This window comes from Nomascus leucogenys, chromosome 11 (genome assembly GCF_006542625.1).
Source record: "Nomascus leucogenys isolate Asia chromosome 11, Asia_NLE_v1, whole genome shotgun sequence".
NCBI classification, from domain to species: Eukaryota; Metazoa; Chordata; class Mammalia; order Primates; family Hylobatidae; genus Nomascus; species Nomascus leucogenys.
Window position 1 is genome coordinate 62,833,988 of NC_044391.1, and position 12,657 is coordinate 62,846,644.

The following is a 12,657-nucleotide window of genomic DNA, read 5'->3' on the forward strand; positions in this document are numbered from 1 at the left end:
GAGCTGTTGACATCTTTCCTACCCATAAACATGACCATATGACCATCACTTATTCATATTTTCATGCATCCAATTGCATAAAAAGGCAGTAAGTACATTTCTTAGAATATAGCATTAAAAGCAGATTTTAAATCTACCTGTTTTTCTTAACTTCTGTTTGTTTTCTCCCACAGTTAAGGAAAGGAATAGTAATTTTTCATTTCATTCTAATCACACTAGTAATTTTTCACACTAATACAATGTGTAATATATTCCCACTGTATTAATCTGTTCTCACACAACTATGAAGAAATACCCGAGACTGGTAATTTACAAAGGAAAGAGGTTTAATTGACTCACAGTTCTGCATTGCTGGGGAGGCCTCAGGAAACTTACAATCATGGCAGAAGGCAAAGGAGAAGTAGGCACCTTTTTCACAGGGTGGCAGCGGAGAGTGAGTGCAAGCAGGAGTAATGCCAGACACATATAAAACCATCAGATCTCTTGAGATTCACTCATTATCATGAGAACAGCATGGGGGAACCACCTCCATGATCCAATTACCTCCTTGACACATGGGGATTACGGGGGCTACAATTTAAGGTGAGATTTGGGTGGGGACACAGAGCCAAACCATGTCACACACCAAAGAAAAGTATGCTCTGGTGCACAGCTGTAAGTTTCCATAAAATCAGGGAAGATCATGAACTTTTCAGAAGAGCACTCTTACTAAAGTTTATATTTGAATGACTGGCTGGAAATGCATCAATGTTCAGCGTTTCACCTGCTCTAAAAGTGCACATGTCATATGCCCACACTGTGTCTATACTCTCCCCAGTTACATGGTCTGGGGTCCAGTGGGGAAAAGGGAACCGGTAAGCAATGACTCTGGCATCATCCCCAAGTTCAAGTTTCTTCTCCAACTGCAGCATCATCTGAGAGGCACACCAAAAATAACAGTGTTTGAGTACTATGAAAAAGTAACTGCCCACAAATCTGAAATATAAAATTTGGCAGAGCCATGCACACTTTCTTGCCAAGCATGATACTTGGAATACCAAACTAGCCACGGATTAAATTCACAACCAACTGCCGTGAATCTTTCCTTTGCAGCTGCTATTACTGTGTTATTAATGTGTCCATTGCCATTACCAATGTCTACCAGGGATCCTCCTCTGCATAGCAACATTTTCACATTTTTGATCTGCTTTGTAGTTGCAGGTACAAAAGGCAAACAGACTTTTGAGAGGATTGGTGCTATAAATGGCATAGCTACAGCATACAGCCACCAGAGCCCCACCCACAATCTCAATAAATAAAAACCCCTAGTTGCTTTTCTTCAAACGGTTGGCTTCAAAAGTCAAAGGTAGAATATGTCTTGACTGACTTTCTTCTTTAAGTGTTTCTAGGGATGTACCTCCCCCCACTCTTTTGGGAGTTTCTATCTTCTTTAAACCACCATTACTTTGGGTTTCTGTCACTGTAGCCAACCTTATCCTGGCTAATCCTGCCTAATGCACAAGTTTTTGAAGGTTTTCTTTGCAAATTATTAAGTTTTATAAATATGGTTATAATATGTATATATATTTGATTGCATTATTTAACCCTTCTGTATACAGCTGTTTTGTCTTCTTGATATGCAAATTATGAAAGAAGTTTATTAAAGAGTGACACTATGATGGTGGCTTTACCAATTTCTTATATTTTGGGGGAGATTTTGCTGTGTGTACACAAAACCATTATAAAATAGTCTTTTGCCCCATTTTAAACTTTGAGTTTTGATTTTTTCTGATAATACTACATTTGATTTCTTCCATTTTTATTTTTCTGCTGTGTCCTTCCCCACTTATTTTCAAACTTCAGTTGTCACTTGCTTGAGTATTGCAGAATTGATCTCAGAGAATTCTGAAGGCTGATTTTATTTTTTTTATTTTTATTTTTGAGATGGAGTCTCGCTCTGTTGCCCAGGTGGGAGTGCAGTGGCGCCATCTCGGCTCACTGCCAGCTCCGCCTCCGGGGTTCATGCCATTCTCCTGCCTCAGCCTCCCAGGTAGCTGGGACTACAGGCACCCACCACCATGCCCAGATAATTTTTTTGTACTTTTGGTAGAGACGGGTTTCACTGTGTTAGCCAGGATGGTTTCGATCTCCTGACCTCGTGATCCACCCACCTCGGCCTCCCAAAGTGCTGGGATTACAGGTGTGAGCTGCCGCACCCGGCCAGGCTGATTTTTTTGAGGGATGCTAGACCTGGGAAATTGCGGTTAGCCTTACCCACTCTCATGGTAAGCATTCAGAAAATATTGGGATTATTTTGCCTCTGATTTACGGGCAGTTATATAGCTCAAGTCTCTAGAATAGTCAGGTTGTGAGGCAATAGGCAGGGGTTGAAAAAAGAAGATGAAAATCCTGTGAAAATGGTAAGGTGAGATTACCTTGTGTAGCAGAATCTTCACTCAGTGCTGTTGGTAATAAACACAATTCTATTTCCCTATGGAAATCTTTGGAGACTGGTAAGTCCACACCACCATTAGGTAGCATGTTATGTCATATCCTGCCTTTGTGCAATTGAGTCCATAAGTTTCCATATTCTTTCCTATAAAACATTATATCCTTTAATAACATTGGCATTTTTTCCACCAATCACATCATCATTTTGTTATGAAAGTCACCAGGTATGTCTTTTGCAGAGAACATGAAGTTAATTGCTGGATTTTTTTTTTCCTGTAGTATTACCACATAGTTACCATACCATTTAAAAAATATCTTGCTCATTCTTGGACAGCTCTGTTGAGATCTTTAATATGTTATGATAAAGCATTTATTACTTCTCATTCATCACATTGAACATTTCTATGTGCCAGGTATGTATCAGTGAATAAAACAGAAAAAAAATAAATCCCTGTTTATACTACAGTGAATCAGGGAAAAAGATGTTGACTAAGAGAAGGATAATAAACATGGTAAATAAATATGTTATATGTTAGAAGCTGATAAGTACTATGAAGGAAAAAACAGAGCAAAGTGAGAAGTGAGACATATAGTCACAAATTGCAACTTTACATTAGTAGTCAGGATAAATGTTTTGGTTATTGTTGTGTAATGAACTACCCCAAAACTTTAATGGCTCAAAGCAACAACCGTTTTATTATGTCACATGATTTTGTGGGTCAGGAATTTGGCTAGGGCTTAACTGCGCGATACTTCTGTTCTACCTGGTGTCAACTGGTGGCTAAGCTGGGCTGCAAGATCCAACATGACTTCACTGGTCCAAGAGGGTTCAAGATGACTTCACTCACATGCCTGGAGTTGACAGGGAGGACTAGAAGCCTAGACTCAACTGGGACCCTCTCCTTCCTCCATGGAGTGTCAGGATGTCTCCAGGTGGTTTCTAAGCAAGGTATCAGACTTCTTACAAGGAAACTCAGGATTCTAAGAGTCCCAGGTGGAAATTGCTAGTCTCAAAGCTAAGTCCGCCAAACTCTATTGGTCCAAGAAGTCATACACCATCCATTATTCAAGGTGATGGGATATGGATTTTTACCTTGATAGGAGAAATATCAAAAATTTTGTGGCTATGCCTTCACCTAGTAGGCATCATTAGGAAGTGACATTTCACTAAAGACTTGAAGAAGGTGAGAGAATTGGCCAGGGGATATTTGGGAGAATAGAGTTGCAAAGAGAAAACAACAGGGCAACATTCCCTAGTCAGGACTGTGTCAGGCATTTCAATGTGACTGAAATAGAATGCGCAGGGGAAGAATATTAAATGGAATATGAGAGAGAATGGGGAGGGGATGGATTCCCAGCAGATCCTATGAGTCTTGTAGCCATTTAAGGACTTTGGATTTTACTATGAGTGAATGGTGGATCACTGAGAATTGAACACAGGTATGACATATGACTTATCTTTTAAAAGGATTATTCTAGCTGATATGTTGATAATAGTCTATTGCACTTATTTAAGCAAGAGATCACACTTGCTTAGACAAGCATAGTAGAAATAGAGGTAGTGATGAGTGATTGGATTCTGGATTTATTAACAATTTGAAGTTTGGTATAGGATTTTTAATGGCTTGAATGTGGAATGTGTATGATCAAGGGAAAAGTAGAGCATGGTTGCAAATATCTTAGCCATACCTGGCTGGGTGCGTGGTTCATGCTTGTAATCCCAGCACTTTGGGAGGCCAAGGTGGGCAGATCATTTGAGGTCAGGGGTTTGAGACCAGCCTAACCAACACGGTGAAACCCCGTCTCTACGAAAACTACAAAAAAATTAGCCAGGCATGGTGTCGCATTCCTATAGTCTCACCTACTCGGGAGGCTGAGGCAGGAGAAGCACTTGAACCCAGGAAGTGGAGGTTGCAGTGAGCCCAGATCATGCCACTGCACTCCAGCCTGGGTGACAGAGACTCATTCTCAAAAAAAAAAAAAAAAAAAAATTTAGCCATAGCAGCTGGAAGAATTAATTTACAATCATCTAAATAAAGAAAATTCCAGATAGAGTAAGTTTAAGAGAAAAATTGAGGATTCTGTTTTGGACATGTTAAATTTGGGATGGATGTTAGCTATCCTAGCAGAGATGTCAAGCAGGAACAAGGAAGAGAGAAGAGTGTGAAATTCAGAAGACACTCTTGACTGAAGATATTAAAAATATGATAGGTGGTCCATGTTTTTAAAGGCATAGACTGGATGAGATCACAGGCTGTGGTATATTTCAGCATTAGGAGGGTGGAAGAAAATGGAATATCAGAATAGAGACGAAAAGAAGTACTGAATGAGGAAAGAGGAAAACAAAGAGTGTGATGAAATGGGGGGTCAAATCAAGAAAGTATTTCAATGAAAAAAGTGCCTCATCAAATTATGTCAAACTCTGCTCATAGGTCAAATAAGATGAGAATTAGCAATTGGATATTGGAATCAACAGCATGCACATCATTGGCGACCTTGACGAGAGGAACTGGGGACAAAGAATATGGATAACTCTTTCAAAGAATTTTTGTTGGGAAAAATTCAGCAGAGTGGTAAAAACTGCAAGATAAGAGAAAGAGGGAAGAATTGATGGACAATGTTCTTGAATAAACAGAGGGCTTGAGTCTAGGGCAAAATGAAGAAAATGGCTTTAGATGGGAGCTGTAGTAACATGGGGAAGATAGAATCTATGGGTGCAGACTCAGGAACATGGGTTTTAGTAGATCTAATGCTAGGAACATGTGAAAATTCTAATTATTGAAAGAAGAAACAATGGTGTCAGCTGAATATGAGGATTGAGGAAGAAGCGCTGCTTGGTTTGAAGAGAAAGGGGAAGGTGTAAACTATCATAGGAAAGTGGGAAACTGAATAGATCAGGGAGTGGTATGGTTTGATTCTGTGTCCCCATCCAAATCTCATCTCGAATTGTAATCCCCACGTGCCAAGGGAGGGACCTATAATCCTCATATATCAAGGGTGGAAGGTAATTGGACCGTGGGGCAGTTCCCCTCATCCGGTTCTCATCATAGTGAGTGAGTTCTCATGAGATCTGATGGTTTTATAAGTGTTCGACTGTTCTTCTTTCATGCTCTCTCTCCTGCCACCTTGTGCAAAAACTACCTGCTTCCCTTTCCACCATGACTGTAAGTTTCCTGAGGCCTCCCCAGCCATGCAGAACTGTGAGTCAATTAGACCTCTTTCCTTTATAAAGTACCCAGTCTCAGGGAAGTTCTTTATAGCAGTGTGAAAACGGATTAATACAGGGAGATATACAGCATAACTGCTGGCAACATTAAGAGCCACCTGAGGTTGCAAACTACAAAAAAAAAAATCCTAAGCCCTGTACCAACTGAATGGACACCGACCTTGGCCAAGGGGACCCCAGAAAAGCCTTAAAGCAGTTCCCAGCTAAGATGGGACAGGAGGTTGGACATACCTCGTTATACCCTCTCCCTTTTGCAGTTTAGACACAATTGACCAGCATTAGTAAAATAGAGATCATGAGACTGACAGAACAGACTCTTCGTGGCAATAAGATACCAAATTATAAACAGGACCTAAGGCATGTCAGGCAAGGGTTAAGTCATGCACCCCACATTTCCAAGAATAAACTATGTTCTAAAGGCCGCAAGGTTTTTTTTCTCTAGCAGCTAAACAAGCACTGGCCTTGATAAGCAATATTAAAACAATTGCAGCTGATCCATTGCCAGACGCTGACTGAACCCCTGTTCCGCCAGCCATAACCACCGCTTTTATCAAACAGGAGACAATTTCAGAAACTTTCTCCACGTAAAAAGACCACCAACTAGACCATGGGCTGGTTCTGGAACGTTTAGAGAGGTTGTGCACTTGCATGCTTTCATGTCCTAAAAAGATCTTAAGTCCCCACTCCAAAGTGAACATGGGCCACATATTACATGTATGTTTATTCAATAAAAATGTCTCAGGACCACCTTCATGAATGCTCCTCCAGTAATTTGAATACATATGTTTAGCCAACTGTTCAGCATAAAGCTCTTACCCCAACCCCACCTTCTTTGAAGACTTGTCTCTGATCTTGGCCTGAGGCATGCTTCCCAGCCTGTAGGATGGCAACTGTAATCCTTTACAGAAAATAAAAGTCTTCTTTTTTTAAAATTATATATTGTGCGTGGGGTTTTTTTTAATATTTATAAGGTTCATGGCCATGAATTTAAAGTAGGACCAGTAAGCAGTTTTGTTTTTCCTTCAGCCATTTTCAGCTGCACTGGTGCAGGTAAAGGATAGATCTAGAGTTGGATTTAACTAAGGTTGTGGTTTTGCCAAAGTAGTACGACAAAGTGAGAGAGGGCAAAGTTGAGTGCATACGCATGTAAATAATTTTTTATTTTTGGAGACAGGGTCTCACTGTGTCACCCAGGAGGCTGGAGGGCAGTGGTGCAATCTCAGATCTTGGCTCACTGCAGCCTCAACCGCCCAGGCTCAAGCGATTCTCCCACCTCAGCCCCCTGAGTAGCTGAGGCTACAGGTCTATGCCACCATGCCCAGCTAACTGTTTTGTATTTTTTTGTAAAGATGAGGTTTCGCCATGTTGCCCAGGCTGGTCTCAAACTCCTGAGCTATGGTGTTCCGCCCACTTTGGCCTCTCAAAGTGCTGGGATTACAGGTGTGAGCCACCATGCCCAGGCACAAGCAAACAATTATAATGATCTAATAGCATGTAATTTGGCAAGAAATTGAAGAGAGGAGGACATCAAGGGGACAAAGGGCAGTGGAAGTGGTAGATGAGTAGACTGGAATCCCCATGGAATAGGAAAACTGTTAAAGTCAGGATACTAGAGGAAGTGAAGTGGAAAGGACGGTGGAGGAGGTGGTGATCAGAGAGCGAGATGTACAAGGCCAAAATTATAGAGGTTGCAGCAGTTGTTATGACAAGGTTAGACTGTGACTATGAGTGCTAGAGGTAGGGTCGGGAGGAGTTTAAGGTGTTTAAAAGATCATTTATGTATTTACTGAAATCACCTAGAATATGTCATAGTTTTGGTAAGATTAATGAGCCAGACTCTAAAATGATCATGAAATGAGAGGGAAAGGGTGATAGAATGAAGGTCTCCTCCTCCCACTGTATCTACTGCTATCTGTTGATAGGTTTTCTCTCTTATCAACAGACTGAACACTGGCATTTTGCATCTTATGTACTTTTTCCCTACTGGAAGAAAATCTCAACTCTGGGGAACAGCAGTCTTTATCAAAATCCCAAGGCTTTCCTATGTTCCTGATGTTTCAAATGTCGTTCACAAAGGCCCAGACTTCCTGTTTTCGGAATGCACCCCAGTTCTATAAGGAGTACCTTCAGCCTCAGAACAGTCACCTGATTCACTGGCTCTGGAGCCTACTTTTGTCAGAGGATCCACCCTATTTTTTCATAGTACAAACTTCTCTCACCAACAGCCACTTCCATTATCCTGAAGTCAAAAGCAGGAAGAGATAAGACACCTGCTCAGTTTGCTTATCACCAGCAATGCCATGGTAGAGTCTTAAGCACGACAGGCATGTTTACTAGATTAATGCATTAGGAAGACCATTCTGGTTACATTTTGGAAAACAGCTTAGAGGAGGAATAGAGGCAGGGAGACAAACTAGATGGCTGTTGCTATAACCTAGGTTAAGAGACAGCTTACCTAGATTGATCTAGGTTGGTGGCTGTGGAAAACAGGATAAAGACATTCCAAATTAATTCTAGTTTCCAGAACTCATGTTAATCTTTCTCATCTGGGGATTTGCAGTTAAACCTTCTGCTTAGAAAATTCTTCCTCATTGTTCAATTTCCACTTATGAGTAAGAACACGCGGTGTTTGGTTTTCTGTTCGTGTTTAGTTTGCTAAGAATGATGGTTTCCAGCTTCATCAATGTCCCTGCAAGGGACATGAATTCATCCGTCTTTATGGCTATATTCCATGGTGTATATGTGTCGCATTTTCTTTATCCAGTCTATCATTGATGGGCATTTGGGTTGTTCCAAGTCTTTGCTATCGTGAATAGTGCTGCGATAAGCATACATGTGCATGTATCTTTAAAAAATGATTTATAATCTTTTGGGTATATACCCAGTAATGGGATTGCTGGGTCAAATGATATTTCAGGTTCTAGATCCTTGAGGAATCGCCACACTTTCTTCCACAATGGTTGAACACACGGACACATGGAGGGGAACCTCACACACAGGGTCTTGTCGCGGGGTGGGGGGCTAGGAGAGGGAGAGCTTTAAGAGAAATACCTAATGTAGATGACGGGTTGATGGGTGCAGCAAACCACCATGGCACATGTATACCCATGTAACAAAACTTCACGTTCTGCACATGTATCCCTGAACTTAAACCATAATAATAAATAAATAACTGAAAGTTCTTCCTCACCCTTCTTGCCTAGCCCTTACTCTTCCTTTTGATTTCAGTACAGATGTGATTTCCTCTGGGAAACATTTCTTATGCCTCAAGAGCAGCTTGACTTCCCTGTGTGGCTATGGCCTCCTGTGCTTATCTGTATCAAGTCACGTCTTCCAATTATTATTTACCCGTATCCCAGTTTCTTAAACAGTGGCATTGACATTCTTGATTAGCTAATTCTTATTTGCAGGGGACTGCCCAACAAATAAGTTGTTTGGCAGCATTCCTAGCCTCTACCCGCTAGATGCCAGTAGTACTCACCCTTTTCCTTCCTCCAACCTGTATAGTTGTGTTTGCGACAATCATGTCTCCAGACAGTCTTATGTCTCCTGGGGGCCAAAACTGCCTCCAGGTGGGAACCACTGACCTAGAAAAATGTATCGTTTCCTAACAATTGCCCTACCTCTGGACATTTAGGTTATTCCCATGTTTACTACAGATTTGAGATTAACATTATGTGCGTGAATCATCAATAATTCCAAAAAGTGAACTAAGAGGGTACATAAATCATACCAATCTTACCTTTCCATCTGTAGTTCCTGCATAGTAGATTCACCGTAACTTTTCAGTATTGAGCTTTTTCACATTAAAAAATACAAGCTCCACTCATTACAATTTAAAAAAAAATGAAACTCTTCTGGTTTATTTCGCTATCAATGAGGATGGGCATCTTTTGAAGCATTTTACTTAATGTCTTTGTTTTTTAAATGGCTAGAGTTCAAACTTCCAAATTCACAAAAAAATTCTAACACTTCTCAATTAAAATTCAAATGTTAGTGTTTACCATGTACAGTACTGTGGTCAGGGTACTAGGTGATAGATACTACAGTAAAAACAGAAATGGTGTCTGCTTTGAGAGTTTACATTCTAGAGAGGCATGGTCCAATATGATAGCCACCAGCCACAAGTGATCACTGAATACTTGAACTGTGGCAAGTTCAAATTGAGAAGTGCACTGTAAGTGAAAAATATGTGCTTGGTATGGGGAAAAAATATGAAATACCTAACTTTATACTGGCATGTCCATATGATACGTTAGATATACTGGGTTAAATAAAACATGTTTCTGAAATTAATTTTGAATATACATATATATTTTTATATATTAAAAATATCTTTTAACCAGTCAAGTGACTCTCTTATTTTAAATGTTAAAGAACAGTGGGCAAAGCACAGGCACATTTGGTGGTCAATTTTTGTTAATTTTCTCTGTCTGTCTATCTAAAAGGAGACAGGATCTCACTCTGTTGCTATCTATCTATCTATCTATCTATCTACCTATCTATCTATCTAAAAGGAGACAAAATCTCACTCTGTTGCCCAGGCTGGAGTGCAGTAGCATGATCACAGCTCACTGCAGCCTCAAACTCCTGGGCTTAAGCAATCCTCCTGCCCCAGCCTCCGGAGTAGCTGGGATTACAGGTGCAAGCCACCATACCCAGCTCATTTAAAACATTTTTATAGAGATGGGATCTCACTTTGCTGCCCAGGCTAGTCTCAAACTCCTAGCCTCACGCAATCCTCCTGCCTCAGCCTCCTAAAGTGCTTGGGATTACAGGTATGAGCCACCACATCCAGACCACAAATAGTTTTTAAACTGTTCAAAATATTTTAAAAATACATATGGAAAAGAACCTTGAAGTAACATTTATCAGCCACACCAGTTTCACAAAATCAGGTATTGCTACCTACTAGGTTGGTGCAAAAGTAACTGCGGTTTTTGCCATTAAACGTTAAAAGGGCAAAATAAATAAATAAATAAATAAATAAATAAATAAATAAATAAATAAATAACTTTTGCAAGGACCTATTAGTATGTATCAAACTGTAGAAAATTTCACTTTTAATTTTAAAAAATCTAACATTTATTTTGATGCTTACACTACAGTTTTACTCTAATGTTCCTTAAATCACATTTAAGCAAAAAATGAGAAACTGGTCCGTTTCTACCTCCCCTATCAAGTTAAAACTCATTTACTTACACTTTTGTACTTCAGAAATGTGTCGTCATCTCTACTTAAGGACACTACTATACAATAATCACAGCTATGAAGAATGAGGTGGATCTAATGTATTAAGATGTCACAGATGATGTGAAAAAAGGCAAGTTATAGAACAGTGCATAAAGCAGAAACTATTTTACAGCCACATTTGTGTGTTCCTGTACATACACGTGCATAGCACAAGACTGGGAAGAAAGATATCAAATGTTTTTCAGTTGTAGATGGTGTGGAAGTTCTTTCATATTTCACATAATATACTTTTAACTCTTCTGTATTTTTTATTGTTTCAATTGGGACATTTTTTAATTTACAAAAAGAATTTTAAAAACACGACAAAGATTGCCAATAAATACATTTTCATCACAAGAAGCCATCATCTCCACAATCTTTTAAAATCTTTTATGATTGCGACAAAAAAAGTATAAAAATTAAAGTATACAAAACTGAAAACCGTTCGATTGTAACATTACAGAGACTTATTTTTTATTAAATTTTCTTTAGTACACATGATTCTCATCTTAGTTGAGACAGGGTCTGGCTCCGTAGCCCAGGCTGGAGTGCAGTGGCACGATCTCAGCTCACTGCAACCTCCGCCTCCTGGGTTCAAGCAATTCTCCTGCCTCAGCCTCTCAAGTAACTGGGACCACAGGCGTGTGCCACCACACCAGGCTAATTTTTGTATTTTTTGTACAGAGGGGAGGTCTCACTATGATGCCCAGGCTGGTCTCAAACTCCAGGGCTCAAGCGATCCTCCCACCTCAAACCTCTCAAAGTCCTGGGATTACAGGTGTGAGCCACCTTGCCTGGCCTTACAGACTTTTTTTTTTTTTTTTTTTTTTTTTTGAGGCAGAGTCTTGCTGTCGCCAGGCTGGAGTGCAGTGGCGTGATCTCGGCTCATTGCAACCTCTGCCTTCCAGGTTCAAGCTATTCCCCCGCCTCAGCCTCCCAAGTAGCTGGGACTACAGGCGCATGCCACCACGCCTGGCTAATCTTCTGTATTTTAGTAGAGACGGGGTTTCACCATGTTGGCCAAGATGGTCTTGATCTCCTGGCCTTGTGATCCACCCGCCTCGGCCTCCCAGAGTGCTGGGATTACAGGCGTGAGCCACCATGCCCAGCCTACAGAGACTTTTAAAAGCAAAACTAGTTCCTGCGATGGAAAAAGGTGCTCTTCTCTAGATCTGAAATTTGACCCGACTGAAAATTATAGGAAATACTTGGGTCAGTAAAACAACACATGGTCTGTTGCCCACCAAACAGCTATCTTCCAAACTCCCTACGAACTCCTACCCACCAACTTCATCCAGAACCTGGAAGTTGTTCCCCTTTTTCTGAGCAGCTATTCATCAAGGGGAGGTCATTCTTAATTTCAAGGGCAAATCTTCATGGTCTAAGCCAATCATAGGAGCTTTATTCCCTTTGAAAAGTGATTGCTTTGGAGATAATACACATTTTGCTGTGGCCACGAGAGCAAGTGAATGGGGGCAGGTGAAATCTTCCTCTTATAAAAAAGAAAAAAAAAAAAAGATATTTCAGCCTCTTATCATCCACCACCTGGAACCTTTGCGGTCACTTTGGAGCCATAAGGGGAGACATCAGACTCACTTGTTGAGAATGGCAGTGAAAGGTAGAAGGTACTAAGGCTCTTGATGACACTGTTCAGCTGCTGAATTAGCCAATCTAGGAACTGCCCTCCACCTAGACTCCTGGTTCTCAGGCACCTCAATCCCAAAGATTCTACAATTGTTTTTGACTGTTAAAATAATCCAGACACAGAA

At 40.5% G+C, this 12,657-nt stretch overlaps 1 pseudogene; it reads right to left on the minus strand.

Annotated features, from left to right (window-relative positions):
- Window positions 1-680: 680 nt before the first annotated feature.
- LOC100598140 lies at window positions 681-9,421 on the minus strand (annotated as a pseudogene).
- Between the last annotated feature and the right edge of the window lie 3,236 nt (window positions 9,422-12,657).